This window comes from Eumetopias jubatus, unplaced genomic scaffold (assembly GCF_037043125.1).
Source record: "Eumetopias jubatus isolate StellerSeaLion01/CBP00866 unplaced genomic scaffold, mEumJub1_p1.0 scaffold_4, whole genome shotgun sequence".
Lineage (NCBI taxonomy): Eukaryota > Metazoa > Chordata > Mammalia > Carnivora > Otariidae > Eumetopias > Eumetopias jubatus.
This window is the reverse complement of record NW_028274810.1, coordinates 99996692-100021770: the sequence shown is the minus strand read 5'-3', so window position 1 is coordinate 100021770 and position 25079 is coordinate 99996692. Positions and strand designations below refer to the sequence as shown.

The 25079-nt window shown below is 50.6% G+C and overlaps 1 protein-coding gene across 2 annotated transcripts in view; it reads right to left on the bottom strand.

Annotated features, from left to right (window-relative positions):
• The window catches only part of CTNNBIP1 (catenin beta interacting protein 1), a 50725-nt gene extending 28282 nt beyond the window's left edge, over positions 1-22443 (bottom strand). Inside the window, exons 1-2 of one of the 2 annotated variants that reach the window (XM_028108165.2) lie at positions 22243-22443; positions 14452-14505 (exon numbers count right to left, since the gene is read on the bottom strand). The gene's annotated coding sequence lies outside the window, so the exon portion shown is untranslated. The remainder of the gene's footprint in view (positions 1-14451; positions 14506-22242) is intronic. The other variant, XM_028108164.2, reaches the window with a different exon arrangement.
• Between the last annotated feature and the right edge of the window lie 2636 nt (positions 22444-25079).

Genomic DNA, 25079 nt, shown 5'->3' with positions numbered 1-25079 from the left:
TACGGGAACAGGCATCTTTAGCAATTAATTGCTCTTTTATTCCTCTAGATATCAAAGCACCAAAATACCAAGGCTCCCTGGGGAAACTTCCACCCAAGTCCCCACATTCCTTCAAAATGAGATGAGAAGAGACAGGCTTCTCCCACTTCTGAGGGCTTTAATTTCTTCAACTACCACAAGAGCCAATTAGCCTCCTACTGTCTACAGGACTGAGGTCCTTCCAAGAAGCAGAGAGTAGCTTTGCATTAGTGACTTTAAGGGGAAGGCATCCAAAGGCCACAGTTCCTGATGAGACTGTCCGGGGATTTGCGACCAGCTGTTCTAGTTGGCATTTTATGATCAGCTCAATGTCCCCATTTTACAGAGAAAACTGAGGCTCAAAAGTCCTGGGGGCCCCTGAGCCAGTGGAAGGCAGTAAGCATGCTGCAGGGGCTGGAACGTTTTCAGTTCTGCTTTGTTGCCGATCAGCTGTGCACCCTGAGGTTGGTCACTGCCCTTTGGGCCCTTCATTTTGCCCTCTGTAAAAAGGAAATCATGACCTCTACCATGTCTTCCCTCATTGGATACAATGAGATCAGGGCAGGCTTCATGAGCTGAGGCCTAGAAGGCCCCATCCTTGGTTTAGAGCTCTACTATCACAGTCTTGAAACGCTTCATCATTTTTGAACAAGGGGCCCTGCATGGGGCCCCGCAAATTATAAAGCTGGTCCAGAATGAGAAAAAGAATGTCAAGGTGCCTCTCAAGCTGCCACGGGCCCTGGAACCTGAAGTAGACGTGACACAGACTCAAGAAGGATTCACTAAAACCTTTCTTGGGGTACACAGCCCTGTGTCAGGCTCAGGGAACAGGAGATACAAAGGTGGGGCTGTGACACCTCCTTCCAGGAAGCGACCATGATGCTGAGGAAATCACACTACACACAGCAAACGGAAAACAATACAAACAGCAACGACGAGCCAAAGACGGAGCTCGGGCTAAGACACAAACACCACCAGAGTGTCAGATGCGAGGACCGCGCCGTGCCTCCCCCCTCCCCCAGAGCAGCTCCACAGCAGCAGGGAAAGGCCAGGGCCTGCGCCCAAGGGAGTAAGTGGCAGGAGCAGCAGGGAAAGGCCAGGGCCTGCGCCCAAGGGAGTAAGTGGCAGGATAAGGAATGTGCGAAGCTCTGCGAGAACACAGAGGAGGAGCTCCGGGGAGAGGAAACTGGAGCTAGGTCTTGAAGGATGAATAGGAGTTTGCTGGCAGAGAGGAAGAAGAGGGGCACTGGAGGCACAGGGATGTTCTCTGAACGATTACTGAGCGTCTATTACATGCCAGGCCCTGTGCTAGGCACCGAAGATAGACAGCTGAGCAAAACAGCCGTAGTCTGCCTATGATGAGGGGCTCCCAGAGAGTCACACCCAGGTATGCGCACCCACAGACATTGGGGTAAGTGCAGACACAAAGGTAAGAGCAAGGTGCCCTGAGGACACGCAGCTGGGAGCCTGACCCAGCCCTGCGGGAAGGCATCCAGAGAAGATTTAGTCTTTGGAAAACCTGGAGGAAGAAGGTGTCGGGTGAGAGGTGTCAAGGTGAGCTGGTCCTGGACCCCAGGGGTCTCAGAGAGGGGTGAGGAGAGGCGCTGAAAAAGGGGGTCCTCAGGTAAGGTCTGAGCTTCACAAGACCACTGTGGCGGCAGCGGGAAGAAGACTCTGGGGCAGAGCTGGAGGGGAAGTTCCCGCCGGACCAGGAGGGAGCCAGGGCCTGGGCTGGGGGGTGGCAGGGAAGGGACGGTGAAGGGGAGGGTGGGGGCATGCTGGCAGGTGGGTAAGAGCATGGACTGGCAGGGTGGCTGCAGGCAGGAGCATGGGAGGCCTGCTGGTAAGGGCCCTGGGGATAGGCTGAAGAGCTAGGGCTGGACTCCATGGGCCACGGAGAAGCCCACGGGGGCTGGCAAGTAGGGCAGAACCCCTTCAGATAAAGTCATTCCTACAGTGGACATCTGCAAAGTGCTCCGGAGACAGAGTCAAAACGTGGTGAGCAGCCAGATCTGGGAGATGCTGCCCTGGATGGGATGGGGAGGACGGAGCAACATGCGTGAAGGTGAAGATGTGGCAACCTGGTGACCCCATTACCAGCCAGGTGGCCGTGGGGAAGTCATTCAATCAACAAATGTATTCAGCACCTACTACGTATTGGGATATATCAGCAAAAAAAGTCAAAAATCCCTACATACTCTGGTGAGAGGGGAGAGCAGACAAAACAAAATAAAAATCAACCAATGGGAAATAATATAGCGTGGATGGAAGAAGGTGACCAACAAGCTCTAGGATAAAAGCCAAGCTGGGGGAGGGGATCAGGAAGGTGGGGTGGCCGGGTGGGCCTTCCTGAGCCAAGCCTGGAACGGGGTGACGGAGTGAGCCGCGGGAGCCCAGAGCAGAGCTGGACGGAGGCCCCCAGGGTGGGGTGTGCTGGAGGAAGAGCAAGAAAAGCCATAGGAAGGGAACATGCACGGGGACAAGGGGCCCAGGGCACTGAGGCCTCTGGGAACCCTGACCTGGACCTGTAAGAAGGGGCAGCAAGCAGAGGTATAGCCTGGCCTGACTTGGGTGTTGGCAGGTCCACCCTGACTCAGACACAGAGAGGAGGTGGGGGGCTGAGAGCAGAAGCAGGGGGAGGGCATGGTAGGAATCCAGGAAAAAGGAGTGGACGGGACATCAGGAGGGCCAGTGGGCGCGGCACGCAGTGGGGGCAGGTACGTGGGGTGGGGACTGCCAGGCCTGGGGGCTGAGCAACTGAAGGCAGCACTCCTATCAACCAAGATGGGAGAGATGCAGGTGGAACAGTTTTGGAAAAGGACCAGGGGTTGAATTTCAGACAGCTTAGAGCCTTCCCATCAATAAGGCTCAGTTTCCTTATCTGTAGAATGGGGATGATTATGGCACCTGCCTATCAGGGCTGTGAAAATGAGACAACAGAGAGAGAGCACTAGGCGTAGTACATGGCACACAGCAAACGCTCAATAAACACTAGTTACTCTAATGATAAGATCACAAGGTGATGATAGATAATGCAAGTGATATTTTTGTTATAGAATGGGGGGGGTGGTGGGAATAAGACTAAACAGTAAGAATTCAAAGGCTTAACATACCCAGCTTCCTTTCCTCCCTTTTCCCTCCCAGTTTACCCATCGGCCCCCAACTGGCTCAAAGGAATGATAAGGGTGAAGAGTTATGGGGTCGGGGGGAGGGCAGGACCCCACCTCCATGTTCCACATACCGCCCTGAATCACTGGGGGTGCTTTAAAGCAGAGTTTCCCAACCTTGGCACAATGGAGAATTTAGAATTCTTTGTTGTGAGGACAGTCCTGGGCGTCGTAGGATATTTAGCAGCAACCCTGGGCTCTATCCACTAGGTGCCAGGAGCAGCTCCTCCCTGGTTGTGACAACCAAAAATGTCTCCAGACATTGCCATTGTGTCCCCTGGGAGGCAAAATCACCCCAGGTTGAGAACTCCTCTAAAGAAATAGTTGACACACATTCTAACTATTGGCCAAGTACTATGCTCACCTCTTCAGGTACATGAATCATTCAGGCTTCAGAGCAAACATCTTTGTAAGGTTCAACAAATGAGGACATGGAGATGCAGAGATCACCCAGTGATCACTCGGCCAGTCCGTCCTACTCTGCACTGAGGCAGGATTCAAACTCAGATTGTCCAAGTTCTGAACCACTATGCAACACTGCTATCCGGGATATGTGTAAATGGATAGAAAGCACTTAGGGCCAAGGAGAGGGAGGCGGGCCCGAGCCCGGTCTGCGGCTCTGTATCAGGTGGCAGCTCAGACCCTCAGCAACATCAAAACTAGGGCACTGGAGAGAATTTCCACAAGCTCTGCTCTCGGTAATTAAGCTGCAACCTCCTGGACTCTGGGGCCTCATGAGCAACTGCCTTAATTAATAAATTCCACACTGAAGCCTCCTCAATCCAGAGCCAGGCTCAGCATTCTCGAACCATGTTCCACCAGCATGAGCAAAACAGGTCTAATGGCAGCTCTGGCGAGTCAGGGAGTCTGCAGGACGCGGCATCATTCTTCCCGGGATGAGCTGGAGATAAGGAGTTCCTCCTGAGGTCCCCAACCCAAGTTCCCAAACCTGATCCAAAGCTCCTTCCTGCTCTGTGAAGCCAGGCTATGTGGCAGAACAATGATAATTACTGCTGTTGCTGGAGCATTCTCCAAGGGACAGGCACACTGTCAGTCACATTCATCACATTTGTCTCATTTAATTTTAGTCCTTGCAACAAGCCTGCAAGGTAAGAATTATTCCCATTTGATAGATAAGACAACTGCGACTCGGGGATGCTAAGTAACCTGCCCAAGGCCAAGGAGTTAAAAAGTGACAGGGCCCGGATTTGAATGCATGAGTTCCCTCCATCCTATCAAGCGCCTCCTGGCTCAGAAGTTGAGAAGCGTCAGCCATTTTAACTGAAATTAAAATAAAAATCCACTGCAGAGAAAAAAAAAAAAAAAAAAAAAGGCCAGAGCCCCAAACACCTGCCAGTCAGAAAATAAGATAATACAGCATAACAATTGAACACAGTGAATGGTCCTTGATGGGATCCGGGGAGAGACAGAGGGGGAAGGAGTCATAAAGGCCGTTATTGGGCAATTAGGGAAGGTTTACTAGGGAGTATTGATTAGATAATGGTATTGTATCAATGTTGTGTGTGTTGACTGTGATTTTATCCTGGGTGCTCTGGAAAACACCCTGGTCCTTAAGCGATTCGGGCTGGAGTACGTAAGGGTGAGACACCTCAATGCTTGCAACTTACTCCCAAGTGGTTCAGGGGGAAAAAGAAAGTGTGTGTGCCTAAGGGTGTGTGAGCATGCACAGAGGGTGCGTGAACAACTATGGCAAAAGGTGAACACTGGTGACACTAGGTAAAGGTCATAGTTCACTACTATTTCAACTTTTCTGCAGATCTGAAATCAAAATGAAAAGTCGGGAAAACATTGAAAAGCCACTGGGAAATGGTCAAGCAAGGCAGTAGGAGGGGCCTGCCCTCGCTCTGGGGTGGGTGTGTGTGTGTGTATGTGAGGAGCTGTGTGTAGTCCAACCTGAAGGCCCTGCTGCAGTGGGGAGCAGCTCTGAGGCCCGAACACAGATAAGCCCTGCTCCTCTCTAGCTGCAGGTTCGTGGGCACAGGAGTGAGTCCAAACTCTTGGACTTTTCACCCCGCCAAACACCTCCCACCTCAGAGCTATAACCTGCCCTTCATGGCAATGCGGCCGGCGCATCCTGTTCCAGGCGTGAACCGCTCTGATGAAGGCCCTTGGGTGAAGGTTCTCGTGGCATTAAAATCAAATTCATGGGACCTGATTCAAAACAACCCAACAGCAAGCAGAGCGCGGCTGCCCTGCCCGGCTGTCCTGACAACCGTGGGGAAGGCAGCCACACAGAAGAGCGTGGTTAGGCTGGGAAGGGGGTGCCTGGAAGCATCGGGAGGGAGGGCCTCCAGGATAAGACTCCCCCTCAGAGCAAGGCCCACAGGCACATGGCACCCGAGGGCACGTAGCATAAACCAAAGGGCTCTAGGGGGCGCGGGGGGGGGGCAGCTCAATCAGTTAAGAGGCAATTTGATTTCGGCTCAGGGTCCAGGGATGGAGCCCCGTGTCGGGCTTCTCGCTCAGTGAGGAGTCTGCCTGAGATTCTCTCCCTCTCCCTCTCCCTCTGCTCCTCCCCTACTCTCTCCTCAAAATAATAAATCTTTAAACAATAACAACAAAGGGCTGCAGGACAGGCACAGACTTGCCCAGAGAGGGCTCCCCAGGACCTGCATGCTGGAGAGGAGGCGAGAAGAAAGGGCACCTGCCCCACATCCCGCCTTGGGCAGGGGCAGGTAGTAGGACCAGCTGTCCACCACGTCCCTGCGCGGCAGGGGTGCTCAGTCGGGGGCATCTGGCGATGTCTGAGACATTTCTGGTCGTTGTAATGGGGAGGATGCTAGTGGGCAGGGGCCAGGGATGTTGCCGAGGGCCCTGGGATGCCCGTGGTATCCCTCAGTTACCTCTGGTAACCTCAGAGTTACCAGCTGCGTGGGGCTCCTTCGACACCTCTGGGGCTTATAGCAGCTGCAGGCCCCTCGGCCTAGAATGCCCTTTCCTACTTGCTGTTCTCTGCTCTGTAGCACCTTCCCAGGGCTGCCCTGAGCCCTGGGTTCACACCTGCCCAAATTTCCCGCCTCAAGACACCGCCTGACATCCCCCCCTGCTCCGGGGTGTCTGCATATCTCCTCCCACCTCCAAGCTGCAAGCTATCTGCGGGCAGGCCCCAGGCAGCCTTATTCTCAGAGACATTAAAATGAACCCACACATCTCATTAAATCTAATTCTTCTCTCACTCATAGAGGGAGCTGATACACTGGAGGGGGGGTAGGGAACAGTGCCGCCAGTCACATCTTGGGCTCTGTTATGTGAATGAACAGATTCGGGGAACCTGAGTCACCTGGGAACCACAAAGGAGCCCCCAGCCCCAATGCTGTCCCCACAGGGAATCTGAGACATCGAGGACTAGAAGGGGCCTGTATGTTTGGACTATATAATGTTGATGTGGTTGCATTGATATAAGGCATCTGTTTAGCACTTCCGGCTTAAAAAAATTTTTTTCCTATGATTTTGACCTGACTGATAAAAAGAAGTTACTCGGATATTGCTGTCTCTTCAAGTCCTGATTGGGGTGAAACCCCTCTTTTTACAGCTAAGAAAGAGTACCTGGCAGGCCTGCTGTGACAGCGTCTCAGGGCGGTTCAGCTGAGAACAATGCAAACAGGAAGGGAATGTGGAGGGGCCGGAGGAAGTTTCCCCAGCTGCACAGGGACACTCCTGATCCCGGGCTAAGTTTCGAGGCTGTGGTTCTGACCGAGGGACACACAGGTGGTGGTGGTGTTCTCTCAGCACAACAGGGGAATGAGGACAGAAGGAAAAAAGCATCTTTTGACCTAATTTTAAAATATTCTTTTTTCTTCCCAGAGAACAGCTGGAGCCCTGAAACCCGGCCAAGCCAGAGCCGGAGACCTGAAGTCAGGAACCAGTGTGCCTACAAAACCCGGCTCCGGATCTTCCTCTGATTCAGTCTGATTCACGACCCTCGGCCTCTGGCAGGTTCCAAGGAGTGGGTAATGCAGACTCCAGAGCAGACTCCTGTCTATTTATAAGTGAATGGAGGTTGGAACCTCCTGCTCTCAAATGGGTGCAAGCGTACTCTGTCCCCCGCCCTGGGCAGGAGGTCTATCAGGCTGGATGACCCTCACCACAGGCTGAGCACCTGGCAGCATCCGAAGCCACCCCGTGCAAGTTGATGACAGAAGGACCCTTTTTCTCTCTTGTAAACTAGATTGACATCTGAGATGCCCCCCAGTTTGCTGACGCCCCTGCTCCCCTCCACCAAGGGAAAACTCACTTTGCATCAATGGTCAGTGTTCTGAGGGAAAGAGCTGAAGTCCACTGCAGGCCTGGTGGGAAGGAGCCTGGCCAGGAGGTTTCACAGACCTGTGTCACCTCCAGAGAAGGAGGCGAGAATGGTAATCTCAACCCATGGAAGTCCTGTCAACCCCACAGCCCACAGCTATGTCAATTCTTGCAGGTCACCATTTAACATTTTTAATTAAATTGAGAAATTTAAAATATTTTTTTTTTTAAGAGGAAGGGGAAAGACTATTTATTCAGTGCTATTTATTTCTCAGGAGCTGCATGAGGTCCCTTCACTCAGAAGCCTATGGACGCGTTCATGCCACCCTCGTAATGGCAGGCCCAAGCATGGCACCGGCCCAGCCCTCCCCGCCCCTCCCCGCACTGGCCTCTCCAGCTCTTCTTCCTTTGCCTCAGCTCTCCCTCCATCCCTTCCCTCCATTAAAGTTCTCTTATAATTGGTTCAAGTAAATAAGCTTCCTGAATGGGTTCACTGCATCCCCTCAGAATCCCAGGGCCAGGAAGGCCTCCAACTTCCTGTTGTGAGAATTAGGTCATTAAATCAATGGGGTCGCCTGCTGGGGAGAGGGCTCAGTTCCCCCAGAGGCAGCAGGCTGGCCGCTTCCTGGCCTCCAGAGCCCGCAGGTCCTTACCGCTCAGCTCTGGGGATGACCGTCCTTGGGATCTGGCCGGGAGGCTCGAGGCGTGGCCTCCTGGGTGAAAATTCTTCATATAGACCCTTAAGAAAATAAGTTTTAGGGGGCACCTGGGTGGCTCGGTCGGTGGAGCATCTGCCTTCAGCTCAGGTCATGATCCCAGGGTCTTGGGATCAAGCCCTGCATGGGACTCCCTGCTCGGCGGGGAGCCTGTTTCCCCCTCCCCTCCCTCTGTGTGCTTGCTCTCTCTTTCGCTCTCTCTCTCAAATAAATAAAATTTTAAAAAATCTTAAAAAAAAAAAGAAGAAGAAGTTTTAGGATTACCGCCTCCTCTCTCCTGTAAGCTTTCAACATATAGGCGTGCGTTAATTTGCATAAAACATAGGTATGTTTGTTTACCTCAAAACCATACGCATACCATTGCTACAAATTGCAAGGATCCATTCTACCCACACGGCCCATTAGCCACCCAGTTTGTTTGGATAACTGCTTCTGCTCTATGACACAAGCAGTAGCCTCCCCTCTCCTTGCCCTCCAGCTACCTCTGAACAAAAAAATAATCTGAGGAAGGAGGAAACCTCCCCCTAAGAAGCTGTGAAGACTCAGTTTCTAAATGTTTAACAAGCTGATAATCAAAAACAAAAATGTTTCAAACAAAGACAACTCCAGAATCCATATGCGTTTATTCCATTAGCTTGAGATAGGTGGGGGAAGGGGAGTAACATGGAGATGAGGACTCCCCGATGGGGGCCACAAAGCTCTAGCCTGAGGACAAATGTGGTGGCGCCTGGAGAGGTGAGGGACGGTCAGGGAAAACACAGCACCTAACACAGCAGGAATCCAGCCACGGTCACCTAGAGGGTCACCTAGAGGGTCTGCTCGGGGCCACGACCACCAGAGAAGCTCAGAACAGTGGACCGAAATGGACTGGAGGCTGCTGGGGCCCGAGCGGGGGCTGAGAAAGAAACTGTCCCCATTCCCAATGGGTGTAGGCATAAACACCCAGACCAGGCACACCCAGATAATCCAGTTCAGCAGCCAAATCCCCATCATCCGTTTGTAATGACATCCTTCATTCCCAAAGCCACGAAACCATTAGTCACCAAGCCACCGACGGGGAGCAGAAGCTCCCAGCAAAACTGGCTTGTTACCACTCCCCTGGCAAAAAGGCTCCTGGTTTTACAGGCCAGCTACCCACCCAAGACCATCACGTTTCATAAAATGAGACGCAGGAGTCTTTTACCATATCCACATAACGCAAGTGGAGCCTGACCTCTTGCAAAAACTCTCAGTTGAGAAGAAAAAGCTTCTATCAAGGTTCGCAGAGAGAGAGGTTAATGACACTACATACTAGTTTGAGGGTATTCTCACCGCCTGAGGCTTTTGGTCTCAGAGACCTAAACTTCCTTGCAAATTTACTTGGAGCACATAATGCAATATAGGAACAAAACAAGAATACCAGCACCAATGCGCACCGGTTCTTACCTGCTTCTAGAAAAGCACGTAAGTCTACCAGAAAGATATGAGGTCATAAAAATTTCCAACTCCAAAAAAAGAATAACCCACCCAAAAAAGAGGTTCCTTTTTTTTTTTTTTTAAGATTTTGTTTATTTATTTGATAGAGAGAGAGCAAGAGCAGGAACGACAAGCAGGGGGAGTGGGAGAGGGAGAAGCAGGTTTCCCGCCGAGCAAGGAGCCTGATGCGGGGCTCGATCCCAGGACCCCGGTGACCTGAGCCAAAGGCAGACGCTCAACAACTGTGCCACCCAGGCGCCCCAAAAAAAGAGGTTCCTAAGAGAAAGGGAAATAGACCACTGTGCACGCTGTAAGAGAAGGGGAAAGAAGCCAGAAATCCAGGACGGTAACCCAGGTGCGCCAGGCAAAGCCAAGAGAACCAGACCAAAATAGATTCCAGATGGAACAAAGTTGGGTTTTTTTTTTCTCCTCATCTTTTTATTGTGACAAATGTCAAAGCCATGGAAAAGCTGAAAGACTGGTACAGGGAACATCCCAATACCTGCCCCTAGAGTCAGCGCTCGCTAACATTTTGCCACATTCGTCTCATGTCTCTCCATGTTGTGGGCATATGGGGGTGTGTACCCTGCTTTTCTTCCTGAGCCATTTGAAAGTAAGCTGTAGACGTCACAATACTTTGCTAAATGTCTCACCGCTGTCTCCTAAGGCCATCCTCCCACATAGAATCAGGACACTATTTGCACCCCCAAGGAATTTCATATTGACCCAGTAGTATTCTGTGATGCACACCCATGCCCCAGTTTCCAAGCCCTGCTGTGTGACCGTCACTGGTTTTCTTTAATTTTTTTTAAGATTTTATTTATTTATTTTTAAAAGATTTTATTTATTTATTTGACAGAGAGAGACACAGCAAGAGAGGGAACACAAGCAGGGGGGAGTGGGAGAGGGAGAAGCAGGCCTCCTGCTGAGCAGGGAGCCTGATGCGGGGCTCAATCCCAGGATCCTGGGATCATGACCTGAGCCGAAGGCAGACGCTTAACAACTGAGCCACCCAGGCGCCCCTTAAGATTTTATTTTTAAGTAATCCTGATACCCAGCATGCAGCTTGAACTCATGACCACGAGATCAAGAGTCACAGACTCCAGAGGCCAGGCACTCTGGCCATCACTGGTTTTCAATCCAGGATCCAATGGAGGATCTCAAGTGCATTCAATCCCCATGCTCTTTCACCTCCCTTAGCCTGGAATGGTTCACCAGCTTTTCTTTGTCTATCACGACATGAACATTTTTTAGAGTCCAGGAACGTAGTCTTTAGGACATCCCACAACCTAGATTTGCCTAACTGTTCCCTAGAATTAAGAATAAGACTAACTGTTTGGCAAGAAGCTATCACAGCTGTTGCCAACACCCCACCGGAGGCACCCAATCCTGGTTCGTCCCATCTCTGGTGATGCTGGGTTTGATTCATTGGCTGTGGAACAAAGTTTTAAATATCTAAAATAGAGAGTAGCTATATTGCATGAAAATGCAGGAAAACAGTGAGACAAGAAAATAGTATGGGGGCACCTGGGTGGCTTAGCCATTAAGCGTCCGCCTTCGGCTCGGGTCATGATCTCAGGGTCCTGGAATCGAGCCCCACATCGGGCTCCCTGCTCGGCAGGAGGTCTGCTTCTCCCTCTCCCACTCCCCCTGCTTGTGTTCCCTCTCTTGCTATGTCTCTCTCTCTCAAATAAATAAAATCTTAAAAAAAAAAGAAAATAGTATGAAATGAAACCTGAACATTATAAAAGATTTTAAAATCTGATCACATAAAATCAAAACTCTATTCATGGAAAGAAATATATAATCAAAAGAATAATGACAAATTGTTGAGCTATGTGTAATGTATATCACAGCCATAGGACAAACTTTTTTTTTTTTAGATTTTATTTATTTATTTGACAGAGACAGCGCCCACAGCTGGGGAGTGGGAGAGGGAGAAGCAGGCTCCCCACTGAGCAGGGAGCCCGATGAGGGCTCGATCCCAGGACCCCAGGATCATGACCTGAGCCGAAGGTAACTGCTGAACAAGTGAGCCACCCAGGCACCCCAAGACAAACTTTCTTAATATATAAAGAACACCTGTTGATCAATAAGAAAAGACTGCCAGCTCAAGAAAGAAATGAGCAAACAGTGTAACACATTGCTCATAAATGGCTCTTGAAGCTATGAAATGAAAAATTCCTTTATTTCTTCATAAGGAAAATGCAAATTAAAATGATAATGATATACCATTTCTAACCTATCAGATTAGCAACAATTAAACAGTTTGACAACTGGGGTGCCTGGGTGGCTCAGTTGGTTAAGCATCTGCCTTCGGCTCAGGTCATGATCCCGGGGTCCTGGGATCGAGTCCCGCATCGGGCTCCCTGCGAGAGCCTGCTTCTCTCTCTCCCTGCTGCTCCCCCTGCCTGTACTCTCTCTGTCAAATAAATAAATAAAATCTTAAAAAAAAAAAGTCTGACAACTTCTGCCAAGGGTTGGGGGAAATAGGTATTCGTGTACAGTTTTAATGGGCATATACAGTTTTAATGGGCATATAAAATGTTACCATCTCCATGAGAATGAGTTGACAATACTGCAAATCTAAACAGATGCACCCTTTGCTCTAGCAATTCAGCTAGAATTTATCCTATAGATACCCTTAAGTGCACAAAAATGTGTATAAGAATATTCCTTGTTAATAGTAACAAAAGGGGCACCTGGGTGGCTCAGTTGGTTAAACCGCTGCCTTCAGCTCAGGCCATGATCCCAGGGTCCTGGGATCGAGCCCCACATCGGGCTCCCTGCTCATGCAGGAAGCCTGCTTCTCCCTCTGCCTGCCGCTCCCCCTGCTTGTGCTCTCCCTCTCTCTCTCTCGCTCTCTCTCTCTCTCGCTCTCTCTGTGTGTCAAATAAATAAATAAAATCTTAAAAAAAAATAAAAAAAAAAATAGTAACAAAAGACAGAAAACTTAAAAGTTCACCAATGGGGGACCGGTTTTAAGAAATTAAAATACAACCAATCAGGGCACCTGGGTGGCTCAGTCGTTAAGCGTCTGCCTTCGGCTCAGGTCATGATCCCAGAGTCCTGGGATTGAGCCCCACATCGGGCTCCCTGTTCAGTGGGGAGCCTGCTTCTCCCTCTCCTGCCCCCCACCGCTTGTGCTCTCTCTTTGTCAAATAAATAAAAAATCTTTAAAAAAAATAAAATAAAATACAACCAATCAAAGAATGCCATAGAACCATGAAAATGAGTAAGAGTTCTAAATGACCTTAGATATAACTTAACTTCTCCATGCCTCAGTTTACTCATCTGCAAATTGCAGACAGTAACAGTATTTAGTTCAAAGGATTTTTGTGAGTAAATGAGTAATATAAGTAAAGCACTTTTAACAATACCCAGCACACATGGGGCATCTGATCTCAGGGTCACGAGTTCAAGCCCCACACAGGGCATGGAGTCTATTAAAAAAAAAAAAAAAGAAAAGAAAAGAAAGCAATACCCAGCACACAAGAAGTGTTCAAGAGGTATGAACTGAATGATGACAATGATGACGGTGTTGGTATAGAATGAGTTCCAGGGCGCCTGGGTGGCTCAGTTGGTTAAGCCACTGCCTTCGGCTCAGGTCATGATCCTGGAGTCCCAGGATCGAGTCCCGCATTGGGCTCCCTGTTCAGCAGGGAGTCTGCTTCTCCCTCTTCCCTCTCGTGCTCTCTGTCTCTCATTCTCTCTTCTCTCTTTCTCAAATAAATGAATAAAATCTTTAATAAAAAAAAAAAAGAATGAGTTCCAGTACTTATTGTGAGGTGAAAAAAACAAGATGCAGAACACTGTGTATGACAGGTGTGAAAACAAACAGTGCATGTCAAGCATGTGTGTGTGATCACGCTTGTGCACGAAGCATGTGCACACATGTAGAATGTCTCTGGTTAAGACACACAGGACACTGGCTGACAGCGGTCTCTTTTGGGGCTGGGAAGCCAGGAAGGAAGACTATATAGCCTTTTGAATTCTATACTATGTCTCGATGACCCAGGCCAAAAGAAATGAATGCTATTTTTTAAAGGAAGGGGGATGGGGTCAGAAGACAAGAATAAGAGAGAGCTCTTCCTCTGGGTGGTCCTGCCGGCCTAGGAAGTGCTTAGTGGGGGGCATTAAAGCTCCTCTGTCTGTGGCTCTCAGGCCTAACAAACCTCTTCTCTCCCTACGAGACAGAACGTGGGCAGCCAACAGCTGCGGCAAACGGGGCACACAGCCTCTCGGGCAGAGCTGCAGCTTCACCCTGGGGGGTGCAGAAGGACTCTGTACTTGTCCTGGCCAACTCCACTCTCCCGTAAGCTCCAGAAGGCTGCTCTGTGCAGGAAAGCAGAGCCAGGGCCCTGGAGAGACGCCCCCACAGCCAACCTGCGGGCTTGTAGGCCCCACCATGTCCTCCTAAAAATCACCGGCACCCCATCTTCCTCCAACTCCAGCGATCGGCCAGAGGAACGCCGTGTGCCTTGAGAAGCCACCAGGCAGTGGCAACAGTGGGGACAGACATGGGTGGGGGGCAGGGGTGAGGGGGAGATGACACAGTTTCTGTCTCAGTCGGGAAGCTGAGCACATGGTCTGAGATCATGGCTTACCCGAGCTGACCTTGGCAGTTGCCCTACCACCTTTTGCTCCCACCTTTGTAAATACGATTGGATCATTCCGGGGCTCAGAACTACCACTTTTACCTGCTTAAAACCCCCAAATCATCTTGGTAGTTTTCACATCTTCATGGCTATAAATCAGCCTTCTTCCACCCCCCCCCCATCCCCACAGAAGAAACAAAATCACAAAGAGAAAATCATCCAAATGTTCTCTACCTGAAGAGAATAGAAGAAACCTGGAAGGTCCGAAACACGTTTCAGTTCATATTCCTGCAGCAGAAGAACATTCTGTGAGAGGCGAGGGTCAGAAGGGGTCTGTGGGAAGCCAGGGCTGCCTGCCTGTGGGGGCCTGTGAGCCTTGGTCTGGGTAGGGGGGCTGTCAAGGCTAACCCATGTCCTTAGAAACCGGGCCTCTGGTTTGCCTGGTGATTTAGCAGGAAGAACAAGGGTGGGGCCCACATCAGGAAAGGTGTTTGAACCCACAGGGATCCTGATTCCCACAGGAAGCCTCGCTTGCAGAATCCAGGACTGCGGGATGATGAGGCGGTAACTTCATCTGTCTTGGAGCTGTTGTTCAGCTCAGGGGCACGGACCACAGGATTCCAGCAGCAGGAAACATGTGGGTGGCATAGGATACTCAGGAGATACTCGGGTCTGCAAAAAACCTTAACTGGAGCTGGTCTCCAAAAGCCTCCCACCCAGCTCTCCACGTGGGAGAGGACATGGAAGTGGGTCACATTCTCCCGGCTGAACCAGCGTCACTGTGGGCTCCAGCCACACTTAAAGAAGTCCAGGGACACTGAGTGACCTGGCCTTCTTGCTGGGCTGGCCATTTCCTCCTGATCTGGCAGCAAATGGTGATGAGCCCCCAGGCAGAAGGGGCAGCTGACTAGCCCCAGGAAGGCAGTGACATGTCAGGGGCCGGGTGAAAGTAACATCACCCAGGAGTATGCTGTGCTGGGTCTTCCTCTCACTCTGAATATGGGCAGATGCCTCTGCCAGCCCTTTGCCCTCTCCACCCCTGCCCTACTGGAGGGACAGAGGAAGAACGCTGTGTGCTTTCCCATGACCTGCTGGGCCTCCCTGACCTCACTCTTTGAAGGGATCCTGAGGCCTGATGCTGGGAAGACTTGGGGAAGAAATAATCCTCCCACCCCACTGTGTATAAATTGACCCCACACAGGTGTCGATAGGCACCAGTTCCCTCGGGAACCCCGTGGGCCTACCGGAGAGCACCAAGCCGCTAGCCCCACAGCCCGCCCACTGCCATATACCTGCTTTCCAGAGTTGGCAGAGGGAGACCTGACAGGCAGGAGAGACAAGGCATAAAGAAAGGCACCAGACTGGTGGCATAAATTCAACAACAACAACAAAAAATTGGGAAGAGCCTATGATCATTCCTTCCTGACTTGAACTCAAGTAACAAAGGGTTGAGGCTTTCAGTGGAAATGAGTTCTTTTTTTTTTTTTAAAAGATTTTATTTATTTATTTGAGAGAGAGAGAGAGAATGAGAGATAGAAAGCACGAGAGGGAAGAGGGTCAGAGGGAGAAGCAGACTCCCTGCTGAGCAGGGAGCCCGATGTGGGACTCGATCCCGGGACCCCAGGATCATGACCTGAGCCGAAGGCAGTCGCTTAACCAACTGAGCCACCCAGGCGCCCTGGAAATGAGTTCTTATTGTCCACACCAAGTGCAGCTTTTGTTAAGCATGACATAAAAGGGCTCTAATCTATTAACTCTCCCCTTGCTCTTCTGGGAAGCCAAACACAGTCCTCCACCTTAAGGCCCACCTAGGGCAGGTACCCAGGGGAGCCAACGTGTACACCTGGAAATTATATCCTCACTCTTCCCTGAGAGTTCAAAACATTCACCAACACATTCTTTCTTTATTCACATGACTCCATCTAGATAATAAGACTCTTGGCCTAGACTATAAGCTTTGCATGGGGAAGAACTATTTTTACTCTGCTCATCACAATATTCCCAGTGCCTACCATGGAGCCCAGATCATAATAAAAGTTCTGTAAATATTTATTAATTGAATCAGTGAATCATTAGAAGGAAGGGGGGTAGGAAGAAGGACGAATGGAAGAAGGCCGTCACTTCTTGGTATCTCTGTGTTCTTGGCTTATCTTATAAAGATATCATAGCCAGGATTAGAAACCAAGCCCTTTATCTCCTTTCTCTGCCTTGCCATCAGTAGTCCTCAATCATGTTAGGAGGCATGCAGACCTGCTTACAGAAGCTTGTACACTACAACACAACCAGGAAAAATGGAGAAACAGTCATGATCCTCAATCCTTACGAAACTTCGGAAGGAGGAAAACAATGCTTTGGTCCAGTTGTGTCCACCACGCAAGGACACCTCTCCCTCTGGGGACTGTTGTCTTTCCCTTTTAACAAGGCTTCATGGAGGATCAGGGCATAATGGGTCTTTAATACCCGAGTTATAACAGCAATTGGTGCTCAGCGCCCTTTCATAAAAGAAGTTCAAAAGTACTTTGGCTCAAACATCACAATGCCCCTGGGAGCTCTGAAGGTACAAGTATCATTATCCCCATTTACAGTTGGGGAAAGTAAGGTAAAGGGAGGTTAATTAGCTTGCCCAAGGTCAGATGAGACAGGGAAAGGGTATAGGATTCAAACCCTTTGCAGCAGCCAGTCAGCTAACTCTGGCCACCCGAACAGTGTCACCCACGCTGGGCTTAAGAGATTTTTCTCTTCTCTACTGTTTCTGCCGAGAAGCAGTATCTAACATGGGGCTCTGAGCTCGTGACCAGGAGACATACTGCCTGGGTTTGAATCCTGACTCTGTTCCTGACTAGCTTGATCTCTAACAAATTACTTAACCTTTGCGGGCCTCAGCGTCTGAATATGTAAAATGGAACTAATGGTGCGATCTCCAAAACCAGGGTGAGAATTAAATGAGACAATGTATATAAAATGCCATTTTCATTCATTTTCTCAATGAGCACACATCACTCTCATTGAAAAAAAAATTACTTGAAAAAAGGGTTGCACCCACCCTGGGCTTAGTTTTTACAAGGCTGCAGATGACATATGACTAACAGGCATTTTGGAATCTGCCAATGAAATGTCCCAGGAGCCTGAAAGTGACTTGCCAACACCAAGTTTAGATTCCCACTGACTTGTGTTGGCCCCTCAAGGTTAGCAGAGCAAGTGGCATCATGAACACCAAGTGACAAGGGGGATGCCTGAATGAGAAGCCGGCCAACAGCACCCCATCTAACGAGGCCAACTCTGGATTCCTGGCCAACCGAACCCCTGGGTTCTAAATGCCATTTCTCTGAGTGCTCTGCTGAGCTTCCCAACTGCTCTCAGCCCAGACCAAAGACAAGACAGCCAATGCCTTCTAGGTACCACTGTGTTCCTGCTCAAACAGGAAGTGTTCATGGGTGACAGGTGTGGCCAGACTCTCTATAGAGGGCCAGGTGATACTGAACAGGGGCCTGGAAGAGAAGTGGTGGTGGGCTGGAGGGAGACAGCTACCCAGTCAATCTCAACAAAGATGCTGTGACATACATGTGTGTGGACATCCCTGATGCACACATGAAGACCAACAGCAAAACTCCGTTATTTCAGTGTCACTGCCAAGATAAGAAGCTTTAACTCGGGGCGCCTGGGTGGCTCAGTCAGTTTAGGCATCTGCCTTTGGCTCAGGTCACAATCTCGGGGTCCTGGGATCAAGCCCTGTATCGGGCTCCCTGCTCATCGGAGACCCTGCTTCTCCCTCTCCCTCTGCGTGCTGCTACCCCTGCTTGTGCTCTCTCTCTAAATAAATAAAATCTTAAAAAAAAAAAAAGGTGGGAGAGGTATTTAATTTAAAAAAAAAAAAGAAGCTTTAACTCATACAGAGAAGAGCAGAGAACATACGACACGCCACAGTATAAGGCAAGATGCTAAGAACAGGCAATGTTCATTCGTTCAACTCAAGAAACTGATTATCCTCATTCTTGGCGGGGCAGGGGGGAGGTATGAGGAAGAAGGCTCAAAGGAATCTGCAGGACATAAACACACACACACACGCACACACACCTGGGCCTTTGTTAGCCTAGCTGATGGCTCCTGTATCTCCTGGGCACCTAGGCCAGAGAAAAGAGGAACCTGATGGGAATAAAGTCAACACTGCTGGCCTGCTGGCCTCCAGAAGCTTTCCCAGGACAAGGAGAAGCCACTCACTGCTCTTCCTAGCATCCTGCTCTTTCTCCTAGCATGGACCCTCAAGGAAAAGTTCCCAGGCAGTGAGTTCCCACTGTTCAGAATTGATGAGTAAGATCCAAATTCCTCACCACGGCCACAGATCCAGCCCGTCATCTCCTCGGTCACCACACTCCAGCCCCACCGGACTTAGGGCTCCGGCTGTCCTCTGTGCCCATCAGCCGGGTCCCCGTTCAAAGTCGCCCTCTGAGAGAGAGCTAGAGTTCTGATCCCAACCCCCATCCCAGTCATCTCCGTCTTAGTGCCCTGCTTTATTCTCCCCATATCTCTTTTCACCACCCTGCATTACTTTGTTTACCTATGTACTGTTTGTCTCTCCCACCAGAGTATAATCTACATTAGACCACGGATCCTGGTGACCTTGTTCTTGGCTATATATCCCCAGCACCTACCACGGGGTCTGGCATAAAGTAGGTGTTCAGTACGTCATTCAATTTAACAAATATTTACTGAGCGCCTACAAAGTTTAGACACTGGACTACAACAGTAGACCAAAAAAAAAAAAAAAAAAAAGACAAAATCTCTGCCCTCAAAGAGCTTCTGGTGGCAAATAAGAAACAGATAAATAACAGTGGAATGATAACCACTACTTCAACCAACCACATACTAAGTGTTTGGTGCTGTTCTAAGCATCTGATGGGTATGACCTAATTTAAGCCTCCCAACCACTCCCTGAAGGATTAGTATTTTACAGATGGGGAAACTGAGGCACAGGGAGGTTAAGTTACTTGCTGAAGGTCACGTAGCTTATAATGGCAGAAACCAAGATCCAAACCCAGATAGTCCTGGCACAAAGTCCATGCTCTGATTCAGAGCTACACTTCCGCTTTGCTGAGTGTTGAATAAGGACTCGGTCAGCGGCGCCCACAGCTGTTCTCTGTAGGCAGGGCTGCAGAGAGAGCAGATCCATTGAGGAGGGGCTGCCCTGTTCTGTGAGCTCAGTGAGGTGGAGACGGCTGGCTTTACCACTGTACTGCACCCTGCATGAGGAGGGATCTGCAGGGAGGTGTGGTCTGATGACAAGACAGGGACGGGGCCAGGATTCCTGGCTTCTAGTTCTAGGTGCTGAGACACCCAGACAAGTCAACTAATATTTGATGAGTTTATTTTTTGTGCAGGACACTGAGCTTGACGTTGGGAGCGATGCAAAGATGAATCCACCAGAGATCCTAGCCTCAGAAAGCCGAGAGTCATGCAGGTACACTTGAAGCTGAAACAGAGGTCGAAATTGGCAGGTGCCACTAAAAAATGTACAAACTGCTATGGGATTTCAGGAGTTACGTAGCCTCTAGGGGCCACAGGTCCCCAGCCAGAAAAGAGGGGGCTGGCCTACACAACCCCCAAGGTCCTCTGCCTCTCACATGTTCTGATAGCACAGTTTGGGAGTAGCACAGAGATCAAGTTTTATTCTGGTTAATAGTTCAAGTGCATGGCCACTGACTGGTCGTCTCATCTACCATGAGAACAGTCCCAATTTCTTTGAGCAACATCTTAACAGCATCGGCAGGGCAATAAAAATACTCTCATTCCAATAATGCAGCCAGATATGGGAACGAAGCCCAGTGTGTTCTGCGCTCCTCCACCTTTAACTGGTTTTTAAACCCACAAAACCTCTTCCATCATCAAGGAGGGGGTGACCCTTCCGTGAGCACATTGTTATAACGTGGGGCCCACTCCCTATTCACCTTGTTCTTGTCTATATCCCTAGAGTCTAGCACAGTACCTGGCTCACAATATGGGGTTGAGCAAGGTTAGCTGAACTAAACCTGAGTATGATATAGAAATTATCTGCTAGACGTATAAATCTGAGTCGGTGTTTCCTGAAGTTTTGCTTTTCACTTCACTTTTAGTACCACCAGCCTGGTCCCCCAGGCCACCACCATTTCTTGCCCAGAAGCTGCACTCGTCTATCTCCCAACTGGTATCCCTGCTTCTACCTTTGCGCCTTACAATCCAGTCTCTATACAACAGCCAGAACGGATCCTTGAAAGCTTAGATCTTATCACCTCTGCTTAAAATCCTCTAACAGCTTCTAACTGCACTTGGAATACGATCCAAACTGGTTCTTCATAGCACTTAACGCCACTAAAATTACTTTGTCTGCTTATTTGTTTACTCCCTCCTCTTTAGAGTGTCCGCTTCGGGAGGGCAGGGGCTGGGTCTGTTTTCACCCCTGGAGCCCCAGTGCTCAGTATGGTGCATGTCACATAGTGAGCACTCACCACTTATGGATGAGTCTCCAACTTATAGAGGCAACTTGTATTTACAAGGCCCACTAACTCCACCAGAAAACCATGAATGACACACTGACATTTAACAGCTAGCACCTTTTTTATGATTCAAAGTCCTACTTTAAATCAGAGGAAACTGGTATCTCTGGACATTTTTTAATGGCCCAAAAGATGAGTATCACTTAGGGTCTAGAGCCAGGAACAAGAGCCCAGTAGTCGCAGAAGGGACCTAAGATCCAAGGCACTTGGGAACAAAACCTCAGGACAAACTCTGACTTCCCTCCAGGTCCCATACTGACACACCCTGTGCCTCAGTTTACCCAAAACCAGGAACAAAAACCCAGTAGTTGCAGAAGGGAGCTAAGATCCAAGGCACTTGGGAACAAAACCTCAGGACAAACTCTTGACTTCCCTCCAGGTCCCGTACTGACACACCTCGTGCCTCAGTTTACCCAAAACCAGGAACAAAAACCCAGTTGTTGCAGCAGGGAGCTAAGAGCCAAGGCACTTGGGAAGAAAATCTCAGAACAAACTCTGACTTGCCTGCAGGTCCAATACTGACACACCCCGTGCCTCAATTTACCCAGCAGCCAGCCAGGCACACTTCCCTAAGTTCTTTGAGTGACAGGAGACAAAATAATTAACAGCTACAGCATACTTAGATTCTCAGATAGGAGGTGCTGCAAGCCACACATCTCATTATTCATAAAACTCTTGATTTGCTGCCAAGGCAAGCCTCCTCCGCCTTCCCAGGGGCTAACCTGACAGCAGGTACTGCTCAGACAAGTTCAGCACACAAGAGAGAGGGAGGCATGGGGGGCCTAACAGAGGTTGGGTGTCCAGACCAATCTATGTGCCTCGGTTACCAGGTTCAAGAATGAGGAAGGTGGTTGGGTGGGGGTGATGAAAAGGAGATGACAAGTGCAGTTTGGGGCTCCCAGTGGTTCATTTTGCAGGCTCACGAATGCACACCCGCCATACAGGTGAAACATGTGCCTGCAATGTGCACCATCCAGGAACACTCACCAGGAGAGGTGGAATGGGGAAGCGACAGTTCAATCACACGAGAGAGAGGAAGGGCGGCCCAGCGGCCAGACGTTGGCAGCATTTATTTTGGGGAAATATGGAAGGGCTCTATACAGAGGGTCGGGATGCTGAGCGTGGGGAGCAAGTGAGGGGACGGTCAGGAGGGCACGGGACCTGGAGTGCTGACAGACGGTGACAACCGCGCCGACGCGGTGGGGTGAACCACAGAGGGGGTGGCTCGGACACCTGTGGAGGCGACCCCGGGGCGAAGGTGAGGACGGCTGGAGGGTGGTCTGCGGCGGGGTCGGGGGCGGCGAGCGGCGGGAGGCGGCGGCGACCAGGCGGGGCGAGGAGGCCGGGCCCAGACCAGGGCGCCGCGCCGGGGGCCAGCCAGCGGGTCCGAGAGGGGTCAGGGGCGCCCTCCGCGGCCCCTCCCCGGGAGACAAAGGGCCGGCGGCTCCCCCGAGCCCCGGCGCGGCGCTGTGGGCGCGGGGCCGGCCTCGGCGCTTACCTGGGCCGCCCGACCCGGCCGGGCCGGCGGGGGCTGCGGGTCCGCGCACGGCGCGCGGGGGCCTGTTCCGGGGCGCGCTCAGCCCGAGCAGCCGCGGCGGCGGCGGCAGCAGCAGCAGTGGCGGCGGCGACGGCGGCGGCTGTGGTGGCGGCGGCAGCAGCAGTAGCAGCGGGAGCGGCCGCCAGAGCCTCCGCCTCCCGCTCCGTGAGTCACCGCGGCGGGGAGGGAGGGAGGCGCCAGGCCGCCGGGGGAGGGACCGGCGGAGGGGGCGGCACCTGGCTCCGCGCGGGCGGCGGAGGCGCGGCCACCGCAAGGCCCGGGGGTGTGTGTGGGGGGACTTGGGGGGGAAGGAGGGCCGGGCGCCAGGGGAGGGACCTGAGGGTGAGGCGGGGCCGCGGGGCCGTGGGACGCCCATTGGTTCAATCGGCCCATGGGGCGGGGCCTCCTGCCTACGGGGAGGGTACTGGGGGGAGCGCGGGGACGCTCATTGGGCTCCTCGGGAGAAGGTGGGGCCAGGGATCCCGGGGCGGGGCCACGAGATGGGCGGGTGGAAACAGGGCAGTGGGTAGTGGCCGAGCCGCGCTCAGAACGAAGGGGTGGAGCGGGAGCGGGGGCGGGGAGGGTGGGCAGGGGCGGTCTGAGGGCGGAGCTGAGGGCGGATTAAGGATGGAGCTGGTTCTGCGGTGAAGCGAGTCTGCCCGTCCCTAGCTGCTCCAGAGGCACAGAGATCCCGTAAAAATAATGGCCTCTCCCACACACGAGTCTGTGTTTAAAAATGGGAGCGGTCAGACGGGGCGGAATCCTCGGTGAGGCCGATTTCTCCAGGACCCCTAAAAATCTGAAACGGACGAGGTTGCAAAACATTTCGAGGCGTGGTCTTCCTGCGCGGTGGAACTGGGAACACAGCTACCTTTGAAGCTGCTAGGCCCACTCTTGAATTGGACGCCTGTCTAACCTGGGATCCACGGAGCCCAGAAAGCTCAGGGATGGGCCTCCGTGGGTCCGTTCAACTTAAAACATCATGTATCTTGGTGGGGAGGAGAAAGGGTCCATGATTAAAATGTTTATCTGCTAGATGGCTCTGACTGGAGAGAATACAGGGAGAAACAGCCCTTCTTGGGCAAAATATGAATTGCTTTGAACACCCACTTCCCTTTTAAAGGGACGCGTGTCTTTAAGAATGGCCTCACTTTCAACATTTTTAACAGTTACATAGTGTTACGCTAACCACACTTTAGAAGCCCTCCTGCCTGGCTTTTCCAGCCTTTCCTTTGGCCTGTTTTCAGTCCCATCCTCTTCCGCTCCCCTCACATTTCTTCCCCATCCTTATGCGAGAAGAATAGGAGATTTTTTTTTTTTACTTTATTGTGTTTACATTTTGTAATGTCCATATTACTCTTTTTGAGTTCATAACTATTTTAGTTACAACTGAGGAATATTTTATCAAAATTAGGTGGACTTTTGGGTGGCTCAGTTGGTTAAGCGACTGCCTTCGGCTCAGGTTATGATCTCAGGGTCCTGGAATCGAGTCCCGCATCGGGCTCCCCGCTCGGCGGGAAGCCTGCTTCTCCCTCTCCCACTCCCCCTGCTTGTGTTCCCTCTTTCGCTGTCTCTCTCTCTGTGTGTCAAATAAATAAAATCTTAAAAAAAATTGAAGTCATGAGATTATGAACTCAAAGGCCAGAAATAGGTCCTAGTCATGTCTGTATCCCCATTAGTATCCAGGCTACTATGCCCACGGCGAGGGCTCAACCAATATTTGCCCACACTGTACCAGCGGATCCTTCAAGTTTCCCATAGCACACCAATGCAAAAAATGTACACATTCAAATTATGATGTAAATATTGATGTTTAAACAAATGAATTAAAACTAAACAAGTTGCTTGGTATTCAAGACATAATGTATAAACGCATTTTTTTTTAAAGATTTTATTTGTTTATTTGAGAGAGCCAGCACAAGCAGGGGGAGCTGCAGAGGGAGAGGGAGAAGCAGGCTCCTGGCTGAGCAAGGAGCCTGACAGGGGGCTGGATCACAGGACCCTGGGATCATGACCTGAACCGAAGGCAGCCGCTTAACCAACTGAGCCACACAGGTGCCCCAGCATATGTCTTTTAAAAAAATGTATGCATTTTATTTATTTATTTGTCAGAGAGAGAGATACAGAGAGAAAGAGCACAAGCAGGGAGGAGCGGCAGGCAGAGGGAGAAGCAGGCTCCCCACTGAGCAAGAAGCCCTACACGGGGTTTGGTCACAGGACCCTGGGATCGTGACCTGAACTGAAGGCAGACGCTTAACCCACTGAGCCACCCAAGTGTCCCAAAAAAGAAAATCTTCAAAAAAAATAAAATAAAAGACATACGCTTGGGCACCTGTGTGTCTCAGTCAGTTGGGCGTCTGCCTTCGGCTCAGGTCATGGTCCCAGGGTCCTGGGATCGAGTTTGGTGTCGGGCTCCCAGCTCAGGGAGGAGCTTGCTTCTCCCTCTCCCCCTTGCTCTTGCTCTCTCTCTCAAATAAATAAATAAATAAATAAATAATCTTTAAAAAAAAAGACACATGCTTAAGGACAAAGGTGGAAAAGGAATGCAGAAGATGAAAATGTGTCCGCGTGAAATAATGGATGCTTTTCCTTTTTTCAAATTTTTCATAAATCTATTGTTTTTATAGTTCAAAGTTACAATAAGTTCATCATCACAGTCAGTCCCTCAGCTACCCTATCAGCTCCGAGCTGGAAAATTCTTCCTTTCTAGACAAGAGTATTACTTCAGGATTAACTCAGGCTCCACCCATCTGTAGGGTCTTAGAATGAAACACTGACCCGAGGTTTAGGATGTAGGG